Source organism: Physeter macrocephalus, chromosome 8 (assembly GCF_002837175.3).
Source record: "Physeter macrocephalus isolate SW-GA chromosome 8, ASM283717v5, whole genome shotgun sequence".
NCBI classification, from domain to species: domain Eukaryota; kingdom Metazoa; phylum Chordata; class Mammalia; order Artiodactyla; family Physeteridae; genus Physeter; species Physeter macrocephalus.
Genome location: NC_041221.1, coordinates 67,695,089 through 67,713,398, shown reverse-complemented (window position 1 = coordinate 67,713,398; position 18,310 = coordinate 67,695,089). Strand labels below are relative to the sequence as shown.

At 36.5% G+C, this 18,310-nt stretch overlaps 1 protein-coding gene across 10 annotated transcripts in view; it reads right to left on the bottom strand.

Moving 5' to 3' along the window:
• The window catches only part of RNF180 (ring finger protein 180), a 302,861-nt gene that overhangs the window by 193,242 nt on the left and 91,309 nt on the right, over positions 1 to 18,310 (bottom strand). Inside the window, exons 7-8 of one of the 10 annotated variants that reach the window (XR_008618064.1) lie at positions 17,313 to 17,470; positions 7,376 to 7,598 (exon numbers count right to left, since the gene is read on the bottom strand). The exons of 8 other annotated variants lie outside the window; for them this stretch is intronic. The gene's annotated coding sequence lies outside the window, so the exon portion shown is untranslated. Of the gene's footprint in view, positions 1 to 7,375; positions 7,599 to 17,312; positions 17,471 to 18,310 lie in introns of those variants that run through there. One more of the 10 variants, XR_008618065.1, reaches the window with a different exon arrangement.

The window sequence follows — 18,310 nt, the reverse complement described above, 5'->3', positions numbered from 1 at the left end:
GAGTCATGTACCAAAATGTTCATTGCAGCTCTATTTACAATAGCCAGGACATGGAAGCAACCTAAGTGTCCATCAACAGATGAATGGATAAAGAAGATGTGGCACATATATACAATAGAATATTACTCAGCAATAAAAAGAGATGAAACTGAGTTATTTGTAGTGAGGTGCATGGACCTGGAGTCTGTCATACAGACTGAAGTAAGTCAGAAGGAGAAAATCATATACCATATGCTAACACATATGTATGGAATCTAAGGAAAAAAAATGTCATGAAGAGCCTAAGGGTAGGACGGGAATAAAACACAGACCTACTAGAGCATGGCCTTGAGGATATGGGAAGGGGAAAGGGTAAGCTGTGACGAAGTGAGAGAGTGGCATGGACATATACACACTACCAAACATAGGGTGGATAGCTAGTGGGAAGCAGCCGAATGGCACAGGGAGATCAGCTAGGTGGTTTCTGTGGTCACATGAGGGGTGGAATAGGGAGGGTGGGAGGGAGGGAGACGCAAGAGGGAAGAGATATGGGAACATATTTATATGTATAACTGATTCACTTTGCTGTAAAGCAGAAACTAACACACCATTGTAAAGCAATTATACTCCAATAAAGATGTTAAAAAAATATCAATTACAGGGAAAAAAACGTAAAAAGCACAAACGCATGGAGGCTAAACAATACATTACTAAATAACCAAGAGATCACTGAGGAAATCAAAGAGGTAATCAAAAAATACATACAGAAAAATGACAATGAAAACACGATGAGCCAAAACGTATGGGATGCAGCAAAAGCAGTTCTAAGAGGGAAGTTTATAGCTATGCAAGCCTACCTTAAGAAACAAGAAACATCTTAAATAAACAATCTAACATTATACCTAAAGTAACTAGAGAAAGAAGAACAAACAAATCCCAAAGTTAGCAGAAAAAAGAAATCATAAAGATCAGAGCAGAAGTAAATGAAATAGAAACAGAAAACAATAGCAAAGATCAATAAAACTAAAAGCTGGTACTTTGAGAAGATAAACAAAATTGATAAACCATTAGCCAGACTCATCAAGAAAAAGAGGGAGAGGACTCAAATTAATAAAATTAGAAATGCAAAAGGAAAAATCACAATTGACAATGCAGAAATACAAAGGATTATAAGAGATTACTACAAATGACTATATGCCAATAAAATGGACAATCTGGAAGAAATGGACAAATTCTTAGAAAGGTATAATCTTCCAAGACTGAACCAGGAAGAAATAGAAAATATGAACAGACCAATCACATGTAATGAAATTGAAACTGTGATTAAAAATCTTCCAACAAACAGAAGTCCAATACCAGATGGCTTCACAGGTGAATTCTATCAAACATTTAGAGAAGAGCTAACTCCCATCATTCTGAAACTCTTCCAAAAAATGGCAGAAGAAGGAACACTCCCAAACTCATTCAATGAGACCACCATCACCCTAATACCAAAAGTAGACAAAGATACTACTAAATAAGAAAACTACAGGCCAATATCACTGACGAACATAGATACAAAAATCCTCAACAAAATACTAGCAAACAGAATCCAACAACACATTAAAAGGCTCATACACCATGATCAAGTGGGATTCATCCCAGGGGTGCAAGGATTCTTCAATATATACAAATCAATCAATGTGATATATATACCATATCAACAAATTGAATAAAAACCATATGATCATCTCAGTTGATGCAGAAAAAGATTTTGACAAATGTCAACACCCATTTATGATAAAAACTCTCCAGAAAGTGGGCATAGAGGGAAACTACCTCAACATAATAAAGGCCATATACGACAAACCCACAGCAAACATCAGTCTCAATGGTGAAAAACTGAAAGCATTTCCTCTAAGATCAGGAACAAGACAAGGATGTCCACCCTCACCACTATTAGTCAACATAGTTGTGGAAGTTCTAGTCATGGCCATCAGAGAAGAAAAAGAAATAAAAGGAATACAAATTGGAAAACAAGAAGTAAAACTGCCACTGGTTGCAGATGACACGATACTATACATAGAGAATCCTAAAGATGCCACCAGAAAACTACTAGAGCTAATCAATTAATGTGGTAAAATTGCAGGATACAAAATTAATGCATAGAAATCTCTTGCATTCCTATACACTAAGATGAAAAATGTGAAAGAGAAGTTAAGGAAACACTCCCATTTACCATTGCAACAAAAAGAATAAAATACCTAGGAATAAACCTACCTAGGGAGACAAAAGCCCTGTATGCAGAAAACTATAAGACACTGCTGAAATAAATTAAAGACGATACCAACAGGTGGGACAGATATTCTATGTTCTTGGATTGGAAGAATCAATATTGTAAAAATGACTATACTACCCAAAGAAATCTACAGATTCAATGCAATCCCTATCAAATTATCAATGGCAAGTTTTACAGAACTTGAACAAAAAATCTTAAAATTTGTATGGAGTCACAAAAGACCCCGAATATACCAAGCAGTCTTGCGGGGAAAAAAACGGAGCTAGGGGAATCAGACTCCCTGACTTCTGACTATAGTACAAAGCTACAGTAATCAAGACAATATGGTACTGGCACAAAACAGAAATACAGATCAATGGAAAAGAATTCAAAGCCCAGAGATAAACCCACACATCTATGGTCAACTAATCTATGACAAAGGAGGCAAGGATATACAATGGAGGAAAGACAGTCTCTTCAATAAGTGGTGCTAGGAAAACTGGACAGCTACATGTAAAAGAATGAAATTAGAACACTCCCTAACACCATACACAAAAATAAACTCAAAATGGATTAGAGACATAAATGTAAGATCGGACACTGTAAAACTCTTAGAAGAAAACATAGGAAGAACACCCGTTGACATAGATCACAGGAAGATATTTTTTGAGCCACCTCCTAGAGTAATGGAAATAAAAACAAAAATAAACAAATGGGATCTAATGAAACTTAAAAGCTTTTGCAAAGCAAAGGAAACTACAAACAAGATGAAAAGACAACCCTCAGAATGGGAAAAAATATTTGCAAACGAATCAATGGACAAAGGATTAATCTCCAAAATATATAAACAGCTCAAGCAGCTCAATATTGAAGAAACAAACAACCCAATACAAAAGTGGACAGAAGATCTAAATAGACATTTCTCCAAAGAGGACATATAGATGGCCAAGAAGCACATGAAAAGCTGCTCAGCATCACTATTTATTAGAGAAATGCAAATCAAAACTACAATGAGGTATCACCTCACACGCGTTAGAATGGGCATCATCAGAAAATCTACAAACAACAAATGGTGGAGAGGGTGTGCAGAAAAGGGAACCCTTTTGCACTGTTGGTAGGAATGTAAATTGATACAGCCACTATGGAGAACAGTATGGAGTTTCCTTAAAAAACTAAAAATAGAATTACCATATGACCCAGCAATCCCACTACTGGGCATATACCCAGAGAAAACCATAATTCAAAAAGACACATGCACCCCAATGTTCATTGCAGCACTGTTTACAGTAGCCAGGTCATGGAAGCAACCTAAATGCCCATCCACAGATGAATGGATAAAGAAGATGTTGTACATATGTACAATGGATATTACTCAGCCATAAAAAGGAACGATATTGGGTCATTTGTTGTGACGTGGATGGATCTAGAGAGTGTCATACAGAGCGAAGTAAGTCAGAAAAAGAAAAACAAATAACGTATATTAATGCATATATGTAGAACCTAGATAAATGGTACAGATGAACCAGTTTGCAGGGCAGAAATTGAAACACAGATGTACAGAACTAACATATGGACACCAAGGGGGGATAGTGGCTGGTGGGGTGGTGGTGGTGTGATGAATTGGGAGATTGGGATTGATATATATATATATATACTAATATGTATATAATGGATAACTAATAAGAACCTGCTGTATAAAAATATAAATAAAATAAAATTCAAAAATTCAAAAAGAAAAATGGAGCTAGAGGAATCAGGCTCCTGGACTTCAGACTATACTACAAAGCTACAGTAATCAAGATAGTATGGTAGTGGCCCAAAAAAAAGAAAAAAAAAGAAATCTCAACGTTAATCATTCATCATGCATGATGGATTTTGAGACGGCAAATATGAATGTAATTCGACTATTTCTATCCAACGCACAAGTAAAGTGATGTTTGTTTCACTTTTCATAATTACTGTGGCCAAAAAATATCTTCTTTAGGTCTAACAAGATGAGAATATGACAATGGAAATTAATACCTGTAAGTGTGTATCCATGTTGTTTGGGTTTCTGTTTGTGGCTGTGCAAGATGTAAATGAAACTGTTGAGTACATTATGGAGATGATAGAAGAAAATTTAGATGACCTAATGGATTATGTTTAGAAAGTGTATGTCCATGGAAGGTTTGGCAGAGGCAAAAGAAGACCAGAAGCTCCAAGATTTCTACCAGAAACTTGGAATGTTTATACATTTGTACTGAACAGCAATCAAAGGATGAACAATGCAGTGAAAGGCTGACAAAGCAAATTTCACAAGCTGATGGTAGAGCATCATCCTTCAATTTGGAGATTTATTGAAGTGTTAAAAGACAAACAGCAAAGTAATAAACAAGTTATCACTGAAGTTCTTGGTGGTCACACTCAAATATGGCCAGCAACTTCATGATACTGACAAAATCAAATTTGTATCAATGAAATTGTTAACAGATTTAATGAACATAAAGCCAATAATCAAGTTGATATATACTTGAGAGTAATTGTTCATCAACTTAAGAGCAACTCTGCCAAACTTTATGAAGAGGAAGAACAAGAATAAATGTAAAATGCAAAATTCATCATGAACCACAATAAAATAACATAAATACAATATTAATGAAGTTAAGTGTTTGTATTATATAAGAAATCATGGGGGCTTCCCTGGTGGTGCAGTGGTTGCGCGTCCGCCTGCCGATGCAGGGGAACCGAGTTCGCGCCCCGGTCTGGGAGGATCCCACATGCCGCGGAGCGGCTGGGCCCGTGAGCCATGGCCGCTGAGCCTGTGCGTCCGGAGCCTGTGCTCCACAACGGGAGAGGCCACAACAAAGGGAGGCCCGCATACCACAAAAAAAAAAAAAAAAAAAAAGAAATCATGGACCAAATGTCTCAATGGACATTTGGTCAGCACCAATTTCAAGGACCTTTTGATGCAGTTAAATGTTTGTATTATTTAATGAATTGCTGACCGAAAGTCTCAATGAATGTTTTGGACAGGACCAAATATCTAGGAACTTTTGGTGTAGACCAAGTGTCTCAATGAATATTTTGGACAGGACCAAATGTCCTGCTAGGGTTTGGACATTATCCTTCATAAATGGGGATTCATAGGTTTTTAGGTAAGACACGATGGTGACCAAGTATGTTTTAGATGTAAGTCAAGAATAAGAGAATAAGGGATTGAACTAGAGCCTTGAACAGTGTGAATAGAAGAAAAGAGATAGTTTAAAGACAGAAGGAATCAAATTTAATAACCAATTGTTTAAGAGTGTGATAACCAATAATATATGGGTAATGAAGAAAATGGAGTCATGAAAGATTCCCATGTTTCTACATTTGGCAACTGGATATATGATACTATAAATTTAGATAGAAAATTCAGGAAAAGGAATAAGAACTTCAACGCTGGGGTTGGTTGGATTAGAAAACTTTAGAATTGTACGTGGATTCAATGTCACTATGAAAAGAGCGATTTTTTCACAAAATGAATGCAGAAACCTGTCTTGAAGTGTGGCTACCTTTGACAAATGAATATATTTAACTTAAGGGGAAAAATGTGTTGTTTACTTCATGTTACAGAAGCAATTAATTTTTATTTTATGTATTTGGAAAAAAAAAAGAAATCTTTGTAAACCTTTGTAAAATTTTGATATGTTTTCTTCCAATTTTTTTTCATGGTTATGATCAAATTATCTGTAAACATACATGAGTAGCCTGCTTTTCCATTTAACATTATGACATAACATTTTAAATAATTATCTTAAACAAATATACTCTTAGAATTAAGGTAAAATAAGGAAGGGTAACTGTCATCTAGAAAGTCCAGCCACTAAGGACCATGACTTTGAAAGCCACTGACCATGCTATTAATCTTTAAATAAAAGGAAAAAAAATCTTTACTAATTGAATAACAAAAGGAGAGAAAGAGACATGTCAGTAGCACTTATCCATCTAAATCTTACTTTTTGTGGATGAGGCACTAAACACATAGAAGAAACCAAGTCTCAGGTGAACTAACTAACTTGAACAAGACTACACAGCTAAATAATCAGTGGAGCCAGGATTCAAATCTTAATCTACTGGGACTTCTGGTTCTCTTTCCAGTATGCTACGCTGCCTCTCCTCAATTACAGGCCATGCAGAATAACAAGTTTTCTGAAATGGTCCAGAGCATTCATTTGGAATGCAAGGCAATTATTTAGGGAAGTGAGTCTCAAGTCTAGTGATGGTGAAGAAGAACCAGGTAGAGTGGCAAACTAGATAATTCCTCTGTGCCTTTTCAGTTCTAACATGCTGTGACTCTGCACTCTTCAGCAGAGTTGCTGAACTCTTTTCTTTCAGCTCCCAATACAATCAATTTTCCTTCACAGATTTTTGGTGCCTATTACCCAGTACCCACTGGTCTAAAGTCTCTTCTCAGAGGCATGAACATGATTCCCATATCAATTATTGGTGGAGAGTGTGTACAAGAGCTCACAGGCAAAACTTGGCCCACTGTGTCACTTATAACTGCTATACTTCTCAAGAGTAAATATTATTTTCTCATATTAATTTTTGAATGCCTTTCACTTCTGATTTCCTTTAAAAATTATTTGCATTGGCTATTTTCTTATTTTAGTATTTCATTTTGCTTTAAATAAGGGGGATAATTTGAAAATCAATAAGGCAACAAACTGCTTTTTGTCAATTACCTAATTTCTGATATAAGATAGGCATTGCCCACTTTTTAAAATTCAGATAATGAGCAGTACAAAGAGAACACTGTCTAATGTAATGGTTCAAAACCTTGGCTGCACATTATTAGAACAATATAGAAAGCTTTTTAAAAATGCTAATGACTAAGCCCATGCCAGATGAATTAAACAGGATTCTCTGTGGGGAGGGGGGTGGGGAGATGTGGGGTAGGCAGAACAGAGGTATTATTTTAAAATCTCCCCAACAAATCTATTTATGCCAAGGACAGTATAGTCATCAGAGAACAAAAAACTTTGGAAGCAACCAGTGTTCCGTGGACTTTTCCAGAGAAAACAAATGAGAACTGAAGATTAACCAATAACATTTATTAATATCACATTCATAAAACTTGTGATACATACTGTCTGCAAAGATGGGCCTAATAAATCCTCCCACGTCTGTATGCATGTTCCTTCTCAATGTGATTTTGTTGCTCCTCTCATCAAAATGAAAAATCCATTTCTCCACCCATGAATCTGCTCTAACCTCATAATCTGTTCTCAGCAACAGTATGTAGTAGAAGTGATGTTCTGTGACTTCCAAGCCTAGGCTTCAAGCAGTCTTCAGCTTCCATACTAGTTGTCTTGGAGGACAATGCTGTCATGTGAAGATCCTTAAAGGTAAAAGACCACACGAGAAAAGAGGAAAAACTGAGACCAGCATCAACCTCCTGATGTGTGATTGAGGCCATCTTGAACCTTCCAGGCCCAACTGAGTGCCACATGATATGGGCAAAACCAGCAGAAGAACTGACCAGATGATCCTAGCACAACGTGCTAACCAACAGAATGGGGAACAAATAAAATAGATTTTTTTTTTAAAGCCAGTAAGTTTTGTGGCAGCATTATAGTGAAAAATAACTAATATAATAGTCTTGATAATTGTGGTAAATACTACGGACAAAGTAAATTCTTCCCTAGTTTGCCTAAAATAATATTTATGTGCTTGAAATACTTGTTCATGTATTTTTTAAAAAACAGGGAATAAAATCCAGAAGTATAATTAAAAAATAAAAAATAAAGTGAACCCAGAAGCTTTGAAAGAAAAGATGGACATAATTGACAATATAAAACAAAAAGTTTTATGGCAAAGTATACATAAACAAAATCAAAGAGTACATAGTATTTATCTGCTTTCTCAAATTTCTTTGTGTATCGGGCCTGTTTCTACTTACAATGTATATTACAGAAAAAGATATCAGTCATACATAAGAAGACAAATAGCTAAATAGAAAAATGGCAAAGCATACAAATGGATGATTCATTTAAGTACAAATTGAAACTGGCTAAAGTGTGATAATATGCCTATGGGAAAATGCCTATGAATGCCACCAGGGAAATGCTACTTAAAATTGATATAGCATTTTTCACCCAAAATAGTGGCAAAAATAAGAAAAGGTGTGTTAATGGAAATGTGGGTGGAATGTAACTTCCAGTTTTGCTGGTGTAATATGAATTGTTCAGGCCTTTAGGGAAAGTAATTTGGTCCTTGTGGAAACCTACAATAGATATAAAAGCACCACTATGTAAGGATGTTTGCCTAAAATAATATTTATGTGCTTGAAATACTTGTTCCTGTATTTTTTAAAAACAAGGAATAAAATCCAGAAGTATAATTTAGTAAACATAGTCTTTCTGTTTTCTCTGATAATAATTCAGTAATACATATTTAATTTAGAACTTGGAATACATGATCAAAATGTAAGAGAAGATCTTTTACACTTATACAATAAGCTACTGTAAAAATAATTTTATATCATCATTTCATGCACATTCTACATTTAAAAATGTGTGGATTTCTCACTTTCTATATGAAAAAGCTCATAAGTCTCAAAGCTTTAAAAAGTCACCCTAACACAAGGTATATACTTTTTGGACGAATCCATGAAATTACTCAAAATTATATAAAGTTTTTGGTACACATTGCTTTTTCACAAAAATTTACTAACTGGCTCTTACATTAATCTATTTATTTAATAACTATTTATTGAGTGTCTATATACAAACCACTATGTCAATGTTATCCAAGGAAGACTCAAATTTGTCTGCTTCAAACATTTTTCATTGGCCTTCAGGAATATAAGTAGAGGAAGTAAGACAAATTTGGAAAGTTATAGCCAAAGGAATAATAATTTTGCCTAAATAAGTATGGAAGACTCCAAGAAAAAAGATGTTCTCTTAATTGTGCCTTAAGAGATGACCATCATTTTAATAGGATGCTCTAGGTTCAGGAGTAAAACCACAAAATAAAGCTAAGAGGTGAAAAATGTTCAAGAGTACAGTATGCAGTCCAACCTGACTGGAACACAGTATGCACAGAAACACTGGGATACAACTAACACTAGATCAGCAAGGGCATGAATTGGCAACCTAGATATTAATTATTCAGTAGGCAATTATCGTCAAAGAGGTTTGGGAAGGTAATAGTAAAAGGAACGAATGGAGCTACAGAAACAGCAATATACACGAAAAAATAAGGAAGGATTGCTGGGAGGCTACTGCAAAGTCCAAATGAGAAGAATATTACCTTTTGCTGTAATAAACAATCCTGGGAATAACAAGAGAAAGGAGTAGGATTAGGAAGGTACATGGGTAGAAGCAAAATCATAAGGAAGTCTTTATATTATAGGAAGTCTTTCCATAGGTACTGGAGTGATGATGCTGTGCACAACTCCTCAGTTGCACCAGCAATAAAATAAATAACTACTTGTAAGTAAGATGTCAAGCCCTGGTGACTTTTTTTCCTCCTTACTGTTCAGGATCAAGATGACTTATTCAGCTGATCAGCAAGAACTGCCCAAAGGCTATATACATAGTCTGCAAAGTTTTTGCTCTCTTGGATAAGCTGGGAAATTGTTTTCTTTCCTCTTTAGGTTTAACCTCAATAGTAAAGACACGTTCATCTATTCTAGTTTAGAATATGGCACTGGGTGAAAGTCACGAACTGCACAGAATGTTACAGACCCTGCTGGAAGAGGAGAATTCAGCAATTCACTTCTGAAGAGACAGAAACTCTTTAACATATCACAACATACATTATTACCCAAACTATTACTCATTAGTTTAAAGGCTAACTCAAAGGTGTACTTTCAACAGTTAGCATAATGATTAGGGACCTAGATAACTGAGTTCCCTGAAGGAGAACTTACTATTCCTTATCAAGCTCAGTATGTCTGTGGTACATATTTTTCATCTAATTTACACCATCTGGGGAGACCTTCAAGATGGTGGAGGAGTAAGACAAGGAGATCACCTTCCTCCCCCAAAATACATCAGAAATACATCTACATGTGGAACAACTCCTACAGAACACCTACTGAATGCTGGCAGAAAACCTCAGACTTCCCAAAAGATATATATATATATATTTTTTCCCTTTTTGTCTTTTTCTGAGCATGTATATGTATGTTTCTTTGTTCGATTTTGTCTGTACAGCTTTGCTTTCACCATTTGTTCTACGGTTCTGTCCGTCTGTTTTTTTCTGTTTGAGTTTTTTTTTGGATAGTTTTTAGCTCTTATTATCATTGCTGGATTTGTATTTTGGTTTGCGTGCTATCTTTTTTCTTTCTTTTTATTACTTTTTAAATTTTTTATGTTTAATAATGTTTTTATTCTTTATTTTAATTATTTTATTTTACTTTTTTTTTCTTACTTTCTTTCTTTTTATCTCCCTTTTCTTCTGAGCCATGTGGCTGACAGGGTCTTGGTGCTCCGGGTGGGTATCAGGTCTGTGCCTCTGAGGTGGGAGAGCTGAGTTCAGGACATTGGTCTACCAGAGACCTCCCTGCTCCACATAATATCAAATGGTGAAAGCTCTCCCAGAGATCACCATCTCAATGCTACGACCCAGATCTACTAAACGAGCAGCAAGCTATGCCAAACAACAAGCAAGACAGGAACACAAGCCAACACATTAGCAGAGAGGCTGCCTAAAATCATAATAAGGTCAAAGACACCCCCAAAACACAACACCAGATGCGGTCCTGCCTATCAGAAAGACAAGATCCAGCCTCATCCACCAGAACATAGGCACTAGTCCCCTCCACCAGGGTGCCTACACAACCCATTGAACCAACCTTAGCCACTGGGGGCAAACATCAAAAACAACGGGAACAACGAACCTGCAGCCTGCAAAAAGTAGACCCCAAACACAGTAAGTTAAGCAAAATGAGAGGACAGAGAAACAAACAGCAGATGAAGGATCAAGGTAAAAAGCCACCAGACCAAACAAATGAGGAGGAAATAGGCAGTCTACATGAAAAAGAATTCATAGTAATGATAGTAAAGATGATCCAAAATCTTGGAAATAGAATGAGGAAAATAAATGTTTAAAAAGGACCTAGAAGAAGTAAAGAGCACATAAACAATGATGAACAACACAATAAATGAAATTAAAAATTTTCTAGAAGTAATCAATAGCAGAATAACTGAGGCAGAAGAACGGATAAGTGACCCGGAAGATAAAATAGTGGAAATAACTATTACAGAGAAGAAGTAAGAAAAAAGAATGAAGAGAATTGAGGACAGCCTTAGAGACTGCAGGGAAAACATTAAATGCACCAACAATTCGAATTATAGGGGTACCAAAAGAAGAAGAGAAACAGAAAGGGAATGAGAAAATATTTGAAGAGATTATAGTTGAAAACTTCCCTACACAAGAGAAGGAAAAGACCTACAAAAACAAACCCAAAACAATTAAGAAAATAGTAACAGGAACATACATAGTGATAATTACCTTAAATGTACATGGATTAAATGCTCCCACCAAAATACACAGACTGGTTGAATGTATACAAAAAAAAGACCTGAATATATGCTGTCTACAAGAGACCCACTTCAGAATGAAGAGAATTGAGGACAGCCTTAGAGACTGCAGGGAAAACATTAAATGCACCAACAATTCGAATTATAGGGGTACCAAAAGAAGAAGAGAAACAGAAAGGGAATGAGAAAATATTTGAAGAGATTATAGTTGAAAACTTCCCTAATGTGGGAAAGGAAATAGTCAAGTCCAGGAAGCACAGAAAATCCTCAATATTTATGCACCCATCATAGGAGCAACTCAATACATAAGGCAAATGCTAACAGCCATAAAAGGGGAAATCGACAGTAACACAATCATAGTAGGGGACGTTAACACCCCACTTTCACCAATGGACAGATCAACCAAAATGAAAATAAATAAGGAAACACAATCTTTAAATGATACATTAAACAAGATGGACTTAATTGATATTTATAGGGCATTCCATCCAAAAACAACAGAATAAACTTTCTTTTCAAGTGCTCATGGAACATTCTCCAGGATAGATCATATCTTGGGTTACAAATCAAGCCTCAGTAATTTTAAGAAAACTGAAATCATATCAAGTATCTCTTCCGACCACAATGCTATGACACTAGATATCAATTACGGGGAAAAATGTGTAAAAAATACAAACACGTGGAGGCTAAACAATACAATACTAACTAAGCAAGAGATCACTGAAGAAATCAAAGAGGAAATCAAAAACTACCTAGAAACAAATGACAATGAAAACACGACGACCCAAAACCTATGGGATGCAGCCAAAGCAGTTCTAATAGGGAAGTTTACAGCAATACAATCCTACCTCAAGAAACAACAAAAATAAACAACCTAACCTTACAGCTAAAGCAATTAGAGAAAGAAGAACAAAAAACCCCCAAAATTAGCAGGAGGAAAGAAATCATAAAGAGGAGATCAGAAATAAAAGAAAAAGAAATGAAAAAAGTAATAGCAAAGATCAATAAAACTAAAAGCTGGTTCTTTGAGAAGATAAAATTCATAAATTAGCCAGACTCATCAAGAAAAAAATGGAAGAAGATTCAAATCAATAGAAGTAGAAATGAAAAAGGAGTAGCAACGGGCTTCCCTGGTGGCACAGCGGTTGAGAGTCCGCCTGCCGATGCAGGGGACGCAGGTTCGTGCCCAGGTCTGGGAGGATCCCACATGCCGCAGAGCGGCTGGGCCCGTGAGCCATGGCTGCTAAGCCTGCACGTCTGGAGCCTGTGCTCCGCAACGGGAGAGGCCACAGCAGTGAGAGGCCCACGTACCGCAAAAAAAAAAAAAAAAAAAAAAAGAGTAGCAACAACTGACACTGCAGAAATACAAAGGATCATGAGAGATTACTACAAGCAACTATATGCCAATAAAATGGACAACCTGGAAGAAATGGACAAACTCTTAAAAAAGCACAACCTTCGGAGACAAAACCACGAAAAAACAGAAAATATAAACAGACCAATCACAAGCACTGAAATTGAGACTGTGACTATAAATCTTCCAACAAACAGAAGCTCAGGACCACATGGCTTCACAGGTGAATTCTATCAAACATTTACAGAAGAGCTAACACCTATCCTTCTCAAACTCTTCCAAATGATAGCAGAGGGAGGAACACTCCCAAACTCATTCTACAAAGCCATCATCACCCTGATACCAAAACCAGACAAAGTTGTCCAAAGAAGGAAAACTACAGGCCAATATCACTGAGGAACATAGACGCAAAAATCCTCAACAAAATACTAGCAAACAGAATTCAACAACACATTAAGGATCATACACCATGATCAAGTGGGGTTTTTCCAAGGAATGCAAGGAATCTTCAATATATGCAAATCAATCAATGTGATACACCATAGTAACAAACTGAAGAATAAAAACAATATGATCATGTCAATAGATGCAGAAAAAGATTTCAACAAAATTCAATACACATTTATGATAAAAATGCTCCAGAAACTAGGCATAGAGGGAAGTTACATCAACATAATAAAGGCCATATATGACTAACCCACAGCCAACAGCATTCTCAATGGTGAAAAACTGAAACCTCTTCCTCTAAGATCAGGAAAAAGACAAGGTTGTCCACTCTCACCGCTATCACTCAACATAGTTTTGGAATCAGCAATCAGAGAAGAAAAAGAAATAAAAGGAATCCAAATCAGAAAAGAAGAAGTAAAGATGTCACTGTTGGCTTAAGACATGATACTATGTATACAGAATTCTAAAGATGTTACCAGAAAACTACTAGAGCTAATCAATGAATTTGGTAATGTACCAGGATACAAAATTAATTCACAGAAATCTCTTGCATTCCTCTACACTAATGATGAAAAATCTGAAAGACAAATTAAGGAAACACTCCCATTTACCACTGCAACAAAAGGAATAAAATACATAGGAATAAACCTACCTAAGAGGACAAAAGACCTGTATGCAGAAAACTGTAAGACACAGATGAAAGAAATTAAAGAGGTTACAAACACATGGAGAGATATACCATGTTCTTGGATTGGAAGAATCAACATTGTGAAAATGACTATACTACCCAAAGCAATCTACAGATTCAATGCTATCCCTATCAAACTACCAATGGCATTTTTCACAGAACTAGACCAAAAAATTTCACAATTTGTATGGAAACATAAAAGACCCCGAATAGCAAAAGCAATCTTGAGAAAGAAAAATGGAGCTGGAGGAAACAGGCTCTCAGAGTTCAGACTATACTCCAAAGCTACAGTAATCAAGACAGTATGGTACTGGCACAAAAACAGAAATATAGATCAATGGCACAGGATAGAAAGCCCAGAGAAAAACCCACGCACATATGGTCACCTTATTTTTGATAAAGGAGGCAGAAATGAAGAAAAGGCAGCCTCTTCAATAAGCGGTTCTGGGAAAACTGGACAGCTACATGTAAAAGAATGAAATTAGAACACTCCCTAACACCATACACAAAAATAAACTCAAAATGGATTAAAGACCTAAATGTAAGGCCAGACACTCTAAAACTCTTAGAGAAGGGCTTCCCTGGTGGCGCAGTGGTTGAGAGACCGCCTGCCGATGCAGGGGATATGGGTTCGTGCCCCGGTCTGGGAAGATCCCACAAGGCTTGGAGTGGCTAGGCCCGTGAGCCATGGACACTGAGCCTGTGTGTCCGGAGCCTGTGCTCCGCAACAAGAGAGGCCACAACAGTGAGAGGCCTGCGTACTGCAAAAAAATAAAAAAGTAAAACTCTTAGAGGAAAACACAGGCAGAACATTCTATGACATAAATCACAGCAAGATCCTTTTTGACCCACCTCCTAGAGAAATGGAAATAACACCAAAAATTAACAAATGGGACCAAATGAAACTTAAAAGCTTTTGCACAGCAAAGGAAATCATAAACAAGATGAAAAGACAACCTTCAGAATCGGAGAAAATATTTGCAAATGAAGCAACGGACAAAGGATTAATCTCCAAAATTTACAAGCAGCTCAAGCAGCTCAATACCAAAAAAACAAACAACCCAATCCAAAATTGGGCAGATGACCTAAATAGACATTTCTCCAAAGAACACATACAGATTGCCAACAAACACAAATCAGAACTACCATACAACTCAGCAATCCCACTACTGGGCATATACCCTGACAAAACTATAATTCAAAAAGAGTCATGTACCACAATGTTCACTGCAGCTCTATTTACAACAGTCAGCACGTGGAAGCAACCTAAGTGTCCACTGACAGAGGAATGGATAAAGAAGGTGTGGCACACATATACAATGGAGTATTACTCAGCCATAAAAAGAAACAAAATTGAGTTATTTGTAGTGAGGTGGATGGACCTAGAGTCTGTCATACAGAGTGAAGTAAGTCAGAAGGAGAAAAACAAGTACCATATGTTAACATATATATATGGAATGTAAAAAAAAAAAAGAAAAAAATGGTTTTGATGTACTTAGGGGAAGGACAGGAATAAAGACACAGACATAGAGAATGCACTTGAGGAAACAGGGAGCGGAAAGGGTAAGCTGAGATGAAGTGAGAGAGTGGCATGGACATATATACACTACCAAATGTAAAACAGATAGCTAGTGGGAAGAAGCCACATAGCACACGCAGATCAGCTCAGTGCTTTGTGATCACCTAGAGGGTGGGATAGGGAGGGTACGAGGGAGACAGAGGGAGGAGATATGGGGATAGATGTATATGTATAGCTGATTCACTTTGTTACAAAGCAGAAACTAACACACATTGTAAAGAAATTACACTCCAATAAAGATGTTAAAAAAATTATTTACACCATCTGAGGAAAAGTTAAGTGTCTTTCTTTCATATAGCACTTAGCTGATTCAAAATAACACAAAGAATAACATAAGGATAACTGGTCTCTTAGGGTACATAGCTCATTATTACATACAAAAAACTAACATGGGCACTCTGAATGAAAACTGTCATTTTTATTATTAATATACTTGTGGTCTGTGACTATTATTTCTATAGAGTGAAATGAAACCTAATAGATCTTGGGATAGCCTTGGGCTACTTGGGAGTTATTTATGCACCAAGAAGATGTGGTTTATTGTCTAATGTTCCTTTACTCAGAGTCCTGGCTCTAGGCAACTCTGTATGGTAGATCAATATTATCTTTCGTATCATACTTTTTAGTAAGCAGCCCTTTGCCCTCAAGCTGTTTTCTCTGTCCTGAGCTCACTAAAACTTTTCCAATAATGTCTTCTGCCTCTTACCTTTCCCGATCCAGCTCCCCAACCCAAAGTTAATTGCCAAAGTACTAAGTACAGTAGTACTTAGCAAGACCCTAAAGGACTAATCATTTCTGTCAAATTGTCATGCTAATGACTGATACAGAATTAATGAATTATGCCTCCCCGAACATTCATTTTCAGAACCCCAAGAAAAACTGTAGCAGTGAGTAATGTAGAAATTCCAGGGAAGGTTAGAGAAAACATTCATTTTTCCCTAAGCTTTCAATACCTATAAGTAGCTACCTCTTCTCTCTCAAGGCTGGCCTGACCCATAGCTACCAGCAAAACCATCTGTGACAGACAAAACAATCCCTCCTCCTCCAAAGATACCCCACATCTTAATCCCTGGAACCGGTGAATATGTTATATTAAATGGCAAGTGGAAGACTATACATGGAATTGAGGTTGCTAATCAGCTGATCTTAAAATAAGGAGATTATCCTGGATTAAGTGGGCTGGGCTCAGAATAAACACAAGGTTTTTTTGTTTGTTTTTTGAACTTTTGAATTTTTTTATAATGCAGGTTCTTATTAGTCATCAATTTTATACACATCAGTGTATACATGTCAACCCCAATCAACCGGTTCATAACACACACCCCACCCAACCCCACCCCCCACCGCCCGCAGCTTTCCCCACTTGGTGTCCATACATTTGTTCTCTACATTTGTGTCTCAATTACTGTGCTGCAAACCGGTTCATCTGTACCATTCTTCTAGGATCCACATATATGCGTTAATATACAATATTTGTTTTTCACTTTCTGACTTACTTCACTCTGTATGACAGTCTCTAGATCCATCCACGTCTCAACAAATGACCCAATTTCGTTCCATTATATGGCTGAGTAATATTCCATTATATAAATGTATCACATCTTCTTTATCCATTCTTCTGTCAATGGGCATTTAGGTTGCTTCCATAACCTGGCTATTGTAAAAAATGCTACAATGAACATTGGGGTGCATGTATCTTTTTGAATTATAGTTTTCTCTGGGTATATGCCCAGTATTGGGATTGCTGGATCATATGGTAATTCTATTTTTAGTTTTTTTAAGGAACCTCCATACCATTCTCCATAGTGGCTGTACCAACTTACATTCCCAACAGCAGTGCAAGAGGGTTCCCTTTTCTCCAAACCCTCTCCAGCATTTGTTTGTAGATTTTCTGATGATGCCCATTCTAATGGGTGTGAGGAGCTACCTCACTGTAGTTCTGATTTGCATTTCTTTAATAATTAGTGATGCTGAGCAGCTTTTCATGTGCTTCTTCGCCATCTGTATGTCTTCTTTGGAGAAATGTCTATTTAGGTCTTCTGCCCATTTTTGGATTGGGTTGTTTGTTTGTTTAATATTGAGCTGCATGAGCTGTTTATATATTTTGGAGATTAATCTTTTGTCCATTGATTCTTTTGCAAATATTTTCTCCCATTCTGAGGGTTGTCTTTTCATCTTGCTCTGAAGTTTCATTACGTCCCATTTGTTTATTTTCGTTTTTATTTCCATTAATCTAGGAGGTGGATCAAAAAAGATCTTGCTGTGATTTATGTCAAAGAGTGTTCTTCTTCTTTTCCTCTAAGAGTTTTATAGTGTCAGATCTTACATTTAGGTCTCTAATACATTTTGGGTTTATTTTTGTGTATGGTGTTAGGGAGTGTTCTAATTTCATTCTTTTACATGTAGCTGTCCAGTTTTCCCAGCACCAATTATTGAATAGGCTGTCTTTTCGCCACTGTATATACTTTGCCTCCTTTATCAAAGATAAGGTGAC